General features: G+C 55.8%; 1 protein-coding gene across 2 annotated transcripts in view; it reads right to left on the reverse strand.

The window, feature by feature from the left end:
- The window catches only part of FAM222A (family with sequence similarity 222 member A), a 52,980-nt gene extending 51,673 nt beyond the window's left edge, over window positions 1–1,307 (reverse strand). The window contains exon 1 of one of the 2 annotated variants that reach the window (XM_046025825.1): window positions 1,178–1,307. The gene's annotated coding sequence lies outside the window, so the exon portion shown is untranslated. The remainder of the gene's footprint in view (window positions 1–1,177) is intronic. The other variant, XM_046025824.1, reaches the window with a different exon arrangement.
- Between the last annotated feature and the right edge of the window lie 9,036 nt (window positions 1,308–10,343).

Here is a 10,343-nt window from a genome sequence, read left to right on the forward strand (position 1 = left end):
TGTCAAAATCATCTTAAACAGCAAAAGGAGAGCGGGGAAGACAGGAGTCCAGGCTTGACCAAGGCCCTTCACCTTGGGGTTGTTCAGCAGGGAGAACCCCTGGACTTGAGGGGTAGCAGGCAGCAGCTCCTCTGCACCTTCCCCGAACCTTTTTCCTGAATTGAAGTGGCCTCTTTTAAGGGGGCGGGGGCAGGGTACATCATTCTAGGGACCCTGGGAACTTCAGCCTGCTGGCTGGGTGTATAGTGGGGTTGGAGGAAGTCTCCTCGGTAGCATCCCTTTTGAAAGCACAAAGTTGCTCTGTTTGGCAGTCCTGAGCCCCCAGGCAGTGCCAGGCTATATGGGCAAAGCTGAACACCTGTCCTTGGGGGGAAGAGCATCAGCAGGGACAGCTGGCACCGCTTCCCTCCCCCACCTCATGAAGAGCTGGGCATTTAGGTCAGAGGACTGCAGTTGAGGCTGGGGCGGGGGTAGGATCTGCCTTCACCCCCCCCCCCCCATTACCCAAAGGCATCCAGTTTCGCCCCTAGTTACCATGACCCCGCCCCCTCCGACCCTGGGTCAATGCAAGTCGTGTCTCCAGGGCAACCCCAGTGACGTCAGATGCCTGGCAGTGACGTCAGACTGTGGCCCCACTGGGAAACCCACCATCCCTGTGAGATTTTTGGAGGAATGAGGGCTGTACGGGAGATCCTGATATGATCTAGCATTGGAGGGCACAAGCCTCAAACGCAACCACCTGCATGGCTGGGACTCCACAACCACTGCTAAGCGGATGTCCCCTGAGGACCTCAGAGGCTGCTCAGGAGCACCCCAAAGGTTCCATCCTGGGTGCCCTCCTCCTTGGCCCTCCAAGACGCGGGAGTTCCCTGGGAATTTTCGCAAGATGGAGCTACTACCTTTGTCTGTTGGCTTTAGGGGTGGGGTGACCTTTCCTCTCTGGCATACGCCTCACCCGAGGCTCCGTGGAGTCCCCCAACGGGCTCTCAAGCTCCATGCCGGCCACTTGGCCGGTCTAGACAAGTTGTGTGTGAGCGGGAAAGGGCTGGGGGGAGAGAAGGAGCATCGCTGCTTCAGGATTCCCAACAGCTCAGGGCCCCTTTATTTCCGATCCGGCCGCCCCGACGCCAGGGAGTGCCCCCGGCTCCAGCCCGGAACCCCGCTCCGCGGAACTCACCAAATCAGCCAGGCCGTTGAAGGGCACCAGGTCTCAGCGGCGACGACTCTTCGCTCGCCGGGTAGCAGCCATGCAGAGGCGGCAAAGGCTGCCTGAGACCGACCCCCTTGGGGGCCGATACCTTTCTCCGGGTGCAAAGGGACGCTGTCCGTGAGGGTGATCCAGGCACCGACCCGCGCCGTCCGAAGTCGGGGGTGGCGGGTCTCTCTGCTCAGCGTGGGTCGTATCCGCCCAGGACCTGGGCCGTTCGGGCGTTCAGGTGGCGCATCCTCGCCGGGGCCTGTGCTCAGCACGTCCGGCGGGCGGCGCTGCGCCTCCCCTCGGGGTCCCGCTCAGGGCTGCAGCTCTGCCCGCGCCGCTCCCCGGGGCGCCCTCTCCGCTCGCGCCAGGAGCCCGGCGGCCACGGCCCCTCTCGCCGGCCCCAGCTGCAGCCTGTCTTTGTTGCTTCCTCTCGCTCGACCGCCCGCCCGAGGCTCGCAGCCCCCCGGTCCGTCTGGGGGTATGAGGGGGGTCGTCTTCTCCGGGGCTGCACGCCCCTGCAGCGGCCCCGGTTCCTCGCCGGGCAAGCACCGGCCCCCGCAGGTTGCAAAGAGTCGCGACGAGAACGTACTGGCCCCTCCTCCTCCTCCTACTCCGAGCCCTGGGTGTGGGGGGAGGGGAAGCTGGAGAGCAGCGGCGGCGGCAGCGGACGGCGGAGGCTCGGATGGCAGCCCGGGGGGCCTTGGCGCCGCGAAATAACCGGTCCGGGTGGCGCAGGGCGGACGTAGGAACGGCCCAGAGCACGGTACACCGGGCGTGCGAGCTCGCGAGCTGCAGCAGTGGCGGCGCGCGCCGGGCTCTCACGAGCCCATGGCCCCTGGCGGCGCGCAGTGGCTCCCGGGACTCAGCCTCGCGCCGCCTGGCGCGCGCCGGCGCCTCGCCTCGTCTCAGGCCCAGGTACCACACGCCGCGTCCCGCAGGCAGCGGGCTCGGCTCTTCACCTCCCTCGGCTGGAGCACGCAGCCTCTCCGCAGAGCCGCCGGCTCGGCCGTCCCGCCCGTTGCTCCGCTCGGGCCCGACTGACAGGCGCTAGCGCCGGCAGTGGCCGCGGCGTCTCGCCCCCCGCCCGCCCCCTGAGGTCCGGCCCAATCAGCGGCGGCCGAGAGGCGGTTACCAGGGTGACGCGGCGCCGCGTCCTGCAGGGGGCGGGGCCGGGAGCGGCCACGCGCGCTTTTCGCGGCAAAATTCAAAGGCCGGCAGGGCGGCTCTCCAACCACCTCCCCCAGGCTGGGGCGAGGCGGGACCTGCCTCTCGAGGACTGCAACTCCCGGCATGCGGCGCGCAGACGCCGGGCGGAGGGGCCCCAACTTGGGGCGCAGAGCATGCTGGTATTTGTATTCCCTTTGTCGGGACCCCGAGTTAGAAAAACCGGTATCTTTTATTGAGCACATATTTGAGGCAAGACACTCTGCTAAGAGCATTATCTGCATTGTTTCTTTTAATCTTGACAACAATCCTATGAGGAATTTGTTAAAGATAATAAACTAGAACTTATGTAACAAAGTACTCTAATGTTCACAACAAGCTGGTAAGGTAGGTATTATCACCCCTATGTTACAGATAAGAAAACCGATATGGTAGGTACTATTCTCCCAGCTTATAGAGGAAATTGAGACTAAGATATATGAAGTGACACTCTGTCCGGAGTGCTTTGCCCCAAGGCATATTTTTGGCATTGAATGATTTTTGGCATCACAGTTGAGATCATGGACCACGAACTATATACCCCGGCACTGTGCTGAGCTCTTTACAAAGTCCACCGCATGGTATCCACACCGCAGATATGGGCGGCAGGCCCTGGTATTCTCCTCCACTTAACAAACAGGGAAACTGAGGCACGGTATCACCTGGTACTCAAATTTTGACTCCATCAAACTGTACTGCACCTTGCCTTTTACTTTTTTTTTTTTGCCTTTTACCTTTATTACTTACTTTACTTTCTATAGGTTCTCAATAGGTCTGTCTGACCGCCCGTGGGTAGCCTGCTTAGCAGTCCCATTTTATAGCTGGAGAAACTGAGTCCTGGGAGGGACAATTCCCTCAGTTGCCATGTGCCCATCCCATACCAAGTTGGGGAGCCAGATTTCCAGGAGAGACTTCAGGATCCCTACAGAAATGCCGAGCCGCAGCCAGAACTCCTCTGAGCACTGTCAGGCTATGTCTGTGTGACCCCATGGAATCCCATGGAATTTGGGTGGGATCCCATCCTTGTCCTTGCTGGCTGTTGGCTTTGGACATGTACCTGCATGGCTTTGTGCCTCGTCTCTTGTCTGTGTATCATAATGCCTATTGGAGGAGGTTGTTGTGTGGACAAAAAGTTATTGCTGGAAAGGATTCAGAACACAGTAAGTGCACAATAAACGCCAACTGTAGTCATTCACACCTGGAAGGCTTTGAAGACCCTTGTGAGTGTACCCAGTGAGATGGGCTGCTTATATGGGCTGGTGGGGACGGGGGGGTTGGCTAGCCTACTTTTAGGCCAGCCAACCTGCCCCTCTCCACAGCCTGAGAGGCGCCCGTGGGGGAGCTCCAGGGCCGACCAAGTAGGCCACCCCCTGTCTTATCTAGGGCAGGAGCTGGCTCTGTTTCAGGCCCTCAAGCGGCTGCCACGAGTGCCATTCCCAGCAGCTCCTGGCTTTAGGGCCCTGCTCTAGTTCTCCTGGGCTGTCCCACCCAACCCTCTTGGAGTTGGGGTGGGGGTGGGGATTTACCTGTGAACTTGATCCAATCCCCAGCTGATTCCGCTCTCTCTGCTCCAGGGGCCAGCCGCCAGACCTGTTAGTGACGTCAGGGCAGGTTGCCGGGGCAACGCACTGGGTGCACCCAGGGTGTGGATAGGTGGAGAGAATATGGTGCAGGACTCAAGCCAGGTGCAGGGACAACAACGGTAACAACCAAAACCCTGTGAAGAAAGGGTGGGAAGTGGAGAAGAAGGCTGTGGGGCCACACCACCTATTTTCCTAGTTTGGGCTTTTTTCTATCATAGGTTGACTTGACACCTACTATGTGCAGGGCACATGCTCAGTGCTGTTTATATCACGTATTTCTATCTCCTTTTACCATCACAGCACCCCTGGGAGGTCTATTCAATTACCGTCCACGTCTTACAGCCGAGGAAGGCCATGTGACTCACACAAGGTCACACAATGACAGAACCAGGTCCCAAATGCCCGGCCCCTGATCTTGTTTTATTGCACCCTGTGCCAGCCACTAATTGACACGATGTGGCCTTGAAGGCAGGATTCCTCTCCTCTTTGGACCTCAATTTCCTCTGTTGTAAAATGGAGGGTGGGACTTAAGACCCAGTGCTACCAATCAGGCTCTGGCAAGCTGGCACCCCTCCCTGACTTAGTAGCTTCCAAAGGTCCAACTGTGGTTCCAATGTCCAGCCAGGGGTTTAGAAGGTCTCAAAGTCCCCTCCACCTCCAAAAGTCTGTGAGCCCATGATGAGCTAGTGGTGGGATTTCAGGCAGGAGCGGGCGGGAATGTAGCTCCACAGGTGGACAGCTCCATCTTGCAGGTGCCTCTCACACCTGTCCAGGCAGGTGAAGGGTCTCAGAGATGCTCAGCTGCAGGCCTTCACTTATACCCTCCCACAATCATACAGCGCCCATCACCCTGAGGCCAGGCCGTCCTGTCCATGCACCCCGGACCCCCAGTTCCCAACCTTGATCCAGCCTCCCCTCGCTGTGGTCATGTGCAATAACTCTGCATTATGTGAATGGAGACAGTGTCAAGACAGATTTGCCACGGTCCACGGAACCACTAGGCAGGCCGGCGCTTGAATGCTGGCTCCAGCCAGGGGTCCAAGAGGCCCTGAGGGGGTTGGGTGACAGAGAGCACCTCAGGCCTCACTGTCCCTGTATACCTCCTATGTTCCCGTCTTTTTTTTTTTTTTCAAAGATTTTATTTATTTGACAGAGAGAAATCACAAGTAGGCAGAGAGGCAGGCAGAAAGAGAGGGAAGCAGGCTCCCTGCTGAGCAGAGAGCCCAATGCGGGACTCGATCCCAGGACCCTGAGATCATGACCTGAGCCGAAGACAGCAGCTTAACCCACTGAGCCATCCAGGCACCCCATCCTATGTTCCCGTCTTGCTGAAATGCCTGCACATCCTCCCAGGTATCTCTCTGACTTCCAGTCCTTTACCCATTCTGTCCATTCCAACTAGTTGACTCCCCCCCGGGTAGTCAACTCTTGCTCCTCCTTCCGATTTTAGCTAGGGTGCCACTTCCTCTGGGAAGCTTTCCCTGACTACTGCCCTCCAGGCTGGGGCACTTCCCCCTTCATATAAGGGTCCACTTATTGGCAGTCTTCCTCACCAAACTGAGGGCTCTGAGAGGGCAGGGGCTGCATTTGAACTGCGTCAGCCCTACCACAAGCCTGGTATACAGTCAGCACTCGATATTAAGCTTTGTTGAATTAATCTCTGAATCAGTGAATAAATATGGCTCAGGTTTTCTTTGTAGTGGAGAAGCAGGGAGAGGAGGAGGGGGTGGAATTAGACCAACTGGGTTTGAATTCTGACTCCAGCCATGTGACTGATCTGTTCTGTGCCTTGATTTTCCCCATCTGTGAAATGGGGTTAATTGTCACATAGGCACTGCTCAAGGGGTCTGGAGCCTGAAACTTTTGCTCCCACCCTCCCATGTAGGTAAGGTTAGCCGTGCCCATTCCCTCTTTAACTCTGCTCACTCATTCATTCATTCATTCATTCAGCATTTCCTAAGTGCCTGCTTCGTGCTAGCCACTCGGGATTCAGTGGTGATCCAAACACAGTCCTTGACCTCGTGGGACTCAAGTTTCATGGGGGGACAGATAAGACAACTAGCAGTTGTCATCTAGGGTAACAGGAGAGGGAAAAGCCCAGAGCAGCCACCTGACCCAGCTGGTGGGTAGGGGATGGTGGAAACCCTGATCAGTGGCCCTGTGAGAAATGAATAGAAGGTAGCCAAGGGGGGAGGCGGGGGAGGGAAAGCGTGGTCCTGGCAGAGAGAATGGCTAACGCAAAGTCCTAGTGTCCCAAGTGAGGGGGATATGAATGCCCCAAGAGTGGAGATAGTCAGAGTCTGAGCTGACCTGGGGAGGAAGGTGGGGAGGCAGAGACTGATTTTTGTCCTGGTTGGGGGAGCAGGCCTGCCCCAGCCTCCTTCCCCAGCCCCCACCTGCCTCACCTGCCCTTGTTGCCATTATCTAGGCCAGAGCCTGGAGGGAGCCGAGCCCCCATTGGTGCACACCACGCAGGTTTTTCAGAGATAATTTAATCAGAGCTATTAATAAGCAGAAAAGAAAGAGCGCTTTATGCTCCTTCTGGAGAAAAGGGGAAAGAAGAAGCACGTGTAACCTTGTTATTCACCCAGCCCTGCCCCCCAGTACCTGGAGCCTCTCCCTAGGGCAGGCCCAGGGAGATGGTGGCAGAAGCCCAGGAGATAGGGGCTGAGGAGGCCCACAGAGCCTCAGGGACCGGCCCCTACCACACTTACCTCTAGCCAGTTTGACCCCCTCTCGATCGCTGGCAGGTGTCAAACTCTTTCCCTGAAGCCTTTGCCTAAGCTGTTCACTCTACTGGGAACACTCTTCCTTCCGCTCTTTGTACAACTTTAGTGTCGGCTCAGATGTTACCTCCTCTGAGAAGCCCTTCCTGACCACCCCATCTACAGTTATTCCCCCCAGAGGCCCTTCCTATGCTTTCCCTGGGCAGTGCTTATTATTGTCGGCAACTCCCTGGGCGCGTGTGGGTCGACTTGTTTATTTTCTGTCTCCTGGTCTCCATGGTCAGCTCTGCGGGGGCAGGGAGGACCGCTGGCCGTCATCTTCGGTGCCGTACCGCCGCCACCTTGCACACACAAGGTTCTGGGTCAGTATTTGTGGATGGGATTGGAGAAGGTTCAAGATGCCTGGGCAGTTGGGATAGTCACCAGAAGGTGGTGGGGTCCCTTCTACCAGGAAAACCCAAGAGAATCTAGGAATTGTGAAATCCCCCTTATTTCACCCCTGGGGATCAGGAGGCCCAGAGAGGGGAAGGAACTTGCACAAAATCATGCGGTAAGTTTGGACCAGAAGTGGGCCTTGAGCCCAGAGCCCTCTTGGGGCATCCAGTTTCATCTGAGTCTCAAGTCGAAGGGAACTCTGAGGCCTTACCAGGCCCCAAAGGGAATGAGAACTGTGCTGCCTTTGGTTAGTGATGTCAGCCGAGTCTGGGGTTGGCTGTCGGGGGTTTGGAAAGAGCACTGGACTGGGAGTCCAGGATTTCTGTCCTTCAATCAGCACCACCATCTTGTCACGGGACCCCTCTAGACAAGCCAGGCAGCGTCCTGGGCCTCAGTTGTCTCAACCAAAAGTTGGGACTACTTAACCCTGCCTATTTCAAGGAAGGACCAGAAGCATCATCTGGGCTCTACAAAAGGTCATCAGTGATGATGAGTGTAAAAAGAGGCCACAGTAACAGGGATGTGCATCTAGCGAGGCCCCACTACAGACCAGACCCCACCCCCGGTGCTTCTCATCTGGATCCGTAAACCTCGCAGCAAGCCCATGAGGGGAACCCCTGGCCCATGTTACGGATGTGGACCCTGAGGCCTTGCTCTAGGTGGCACGGAGCTCCTGGGTGGGCGGCACCGGGATCTGAGCCCTGATGGGTCTCTGTGATAGCTTTCTGACTTAGTTGGAGGCCTTAACACACAAGAAACAGTGACCGGATGTGGGGGTGGTCCCCACGACCCCCCACAAGGTTGATCTCTGTTCTTGTGTCCCCGCTGGGCCGGGTTCTCCCCGGCTCTAAGTGGCAGAGAGATTTCCAGAGGATTAAACCCAGCCTGCCCTGCCTTCCCACCCCACCTCAGCCTGGAAAGGCCAATAGGCCCTCCCAAGCCTGCCCGGCAGCTCTCCTTTTGTACAAAAAGTTATTGACTTATCAAGGTTAAAATACATTCAGCGCAGGCCAATAAAACAGGGATACGGCCGCATCCCGGCTGTCACGCGCGGCCTGGTTTTCATGGCAACAGGCTCTCTTCTGCACATGAAACGGTTCAGTTGTGCAAAGTTCAGGCGTTACATAAACAGGGAGTTAACAACAGCCGCAGAAATCAATGTCTGGCCAGGCATGGCCTGGGGAGAAAGCATTGATTGGGCCCTACGCTGTCGCTGTCGATACGCCAGGTCCCTGCTTCCTGCCCAGTTGCTTTGGGCTCCCTCCCGCGGCCCCAGCCCCTGGCTCAGGGCCAGAGAGCTCCAGAAAGGTGCCTCCGCCCTGGCCCCAGAGCCCCTTTCTGGCTGGGATCCAGCAGGGAGGGGATCTGTTAAGCTGTCTGCAGCTGTTTCATAAACCATTCTATGGCTCAGAGATGCCATTCCATTGCCTTAAAATAATTTCACCCCATTGTTAATAGGAAAAGCATCTCTCTGCCTTTTGAACCCTCCTTGAGACAAGGGACAATCCCATTGCCCCTGTGTTTGGCCGTAAAAAACCAGCCATATGTCAAGATGTGCCCCAGTCAGGTCAAATAGATCAGGATATGAAACCAAACTGGCTGGGTGACCTGGGATAAGTCACTTGACCTCTCTGAGCCTTGGCTTCCTGTTTTCTAGGAGTAACAGCACCAACTTCATGGGGCTAGGGAGGAAGAAATGAGGGGACACATGTGAAGCCCCTCGCTTAGGGCCCATGTCAGGAAGCTAACCCGCTGTGTCTCTCTTCTACTATGCATTCCAGCAGGTACCTAAATGGGTTAGAAAGAAACAGGGAACTAGGAAGTGGTATTTGGCTCAAATCCCAGCTCCTCTGCTAGCTGTGTGACCTTAAGAAAGTCACTTGACCACTCTGAGCCTGGGCATTCATTCCCTTATGTAGTATGGAGAAGGTGCCTTTGCAAGAGTGAAGAACAAAATAAGCTCACTGTTCTGGGCAGGCAGAGGTGACCAGTAAAGCGTCATCAAATCAGGTCCTTCCTCCAGTGTTCCAATGTCAGATCTACCCACCCTCAGAGAACGGAAGCTCTCATGGAAATTTCTCTCAGGAAAGGGAGGGTTCCAGAGGAAAGAGTTATCTGTCCCATTTACTGGAATGCTCTTTTTTTTTTTTTAAAGATTTTATTTATTTATTTGACAGAGAGAGATCACAAGTAGAGAGGCAGGCAGAGAGAGAGAGAGAGAGAGAGGGAGGGAAGCAGGCTCCCCGCTGAGCAGAGAGCCCGATGCGGGACTCGATCCCAGGACCCTGAGATCATGACCTGAGCCGAAGGCAGTGGCTTAACCCACTGAGCCACCCAGGCGCCCCTACTGGAATGCTCTTAAGGGCAGGAGCCAATCCTTGTTCATCTTTCCATGGTCAGTGCTCGGTGCAAAGCCCAGGTCTATAGTAAGATATCTGTGCGTGTTTGTTGAACAAAGTTAAACGTGTCCCAAGAGCTGACTAGGCCTTCTCTTTCTGGCATGGGATAGCATGGAGACAGCAGGACGGCTAGGATGGTTTAGGATGGGTTTGGAGTGCTTCTTGACACACTGGGTATGGCACGAACATCTGTTCAGCTGCACCAGCAAGATGTCAGGGGCTTGTTTGCTACAGCGGTAGTGTTGCTGTTACAAACTCACAGGACTTCCCAGAAGGGACTCAGAACACTGCCCCCCTCTCCCTGCCTCCCCCAACACACACACACCAGCACAGTCCTGTCCAAGCCAAGAAACGTTGCAGAACTGAGAAGGGGACCCTTATTTAATAAAGCAAGTGCATGAATGGGAGAATCCAGATAGTGGATATTGAAGTGTTCGTGGTAAACGTCTTTCAACTTTGCTGTATGTTTGAAATGTTTCATCATAAAATGATTGAAAAAATATCTATTCCGATAGCTTCAAAATTTTCCTAGGAACCTTAGGACTTTAGGAAGATGTGTCAGGGACCACTGGTTATGGTGGGGGAGGGCAGAGGAAGCTGGAAAAGGGAGAGTCCCAGGGTCCCCGCTGTCGTCCTCTGCCCCGCCCACTTCAACTAGAGCTCGGTCCACTTCTTCTCTTTTTCATATTGGAGTTCCGTATGTGATTTTCATTTGAGGAAAGTTTCTACTGTTCTGACAACAGAAGGCTGAAAGTCACTGAGTTCAATCCTCTGGGGGGGAGTCGGGTTCAGAGCGGGA

This window comes from Meles meles, chromosome 12 (assembly GCF_922984935.1).
Source record: "Meles meles chromosome 12, mMelMel3.1 paternal haplotype, whole genome shotgun sequence".
Classification (NCBI taxonomy): Eukaryota; Metazoa; Chordata; class Mammalia; order Carnivora; family Mustelidae; genus Meles; species Meles meles.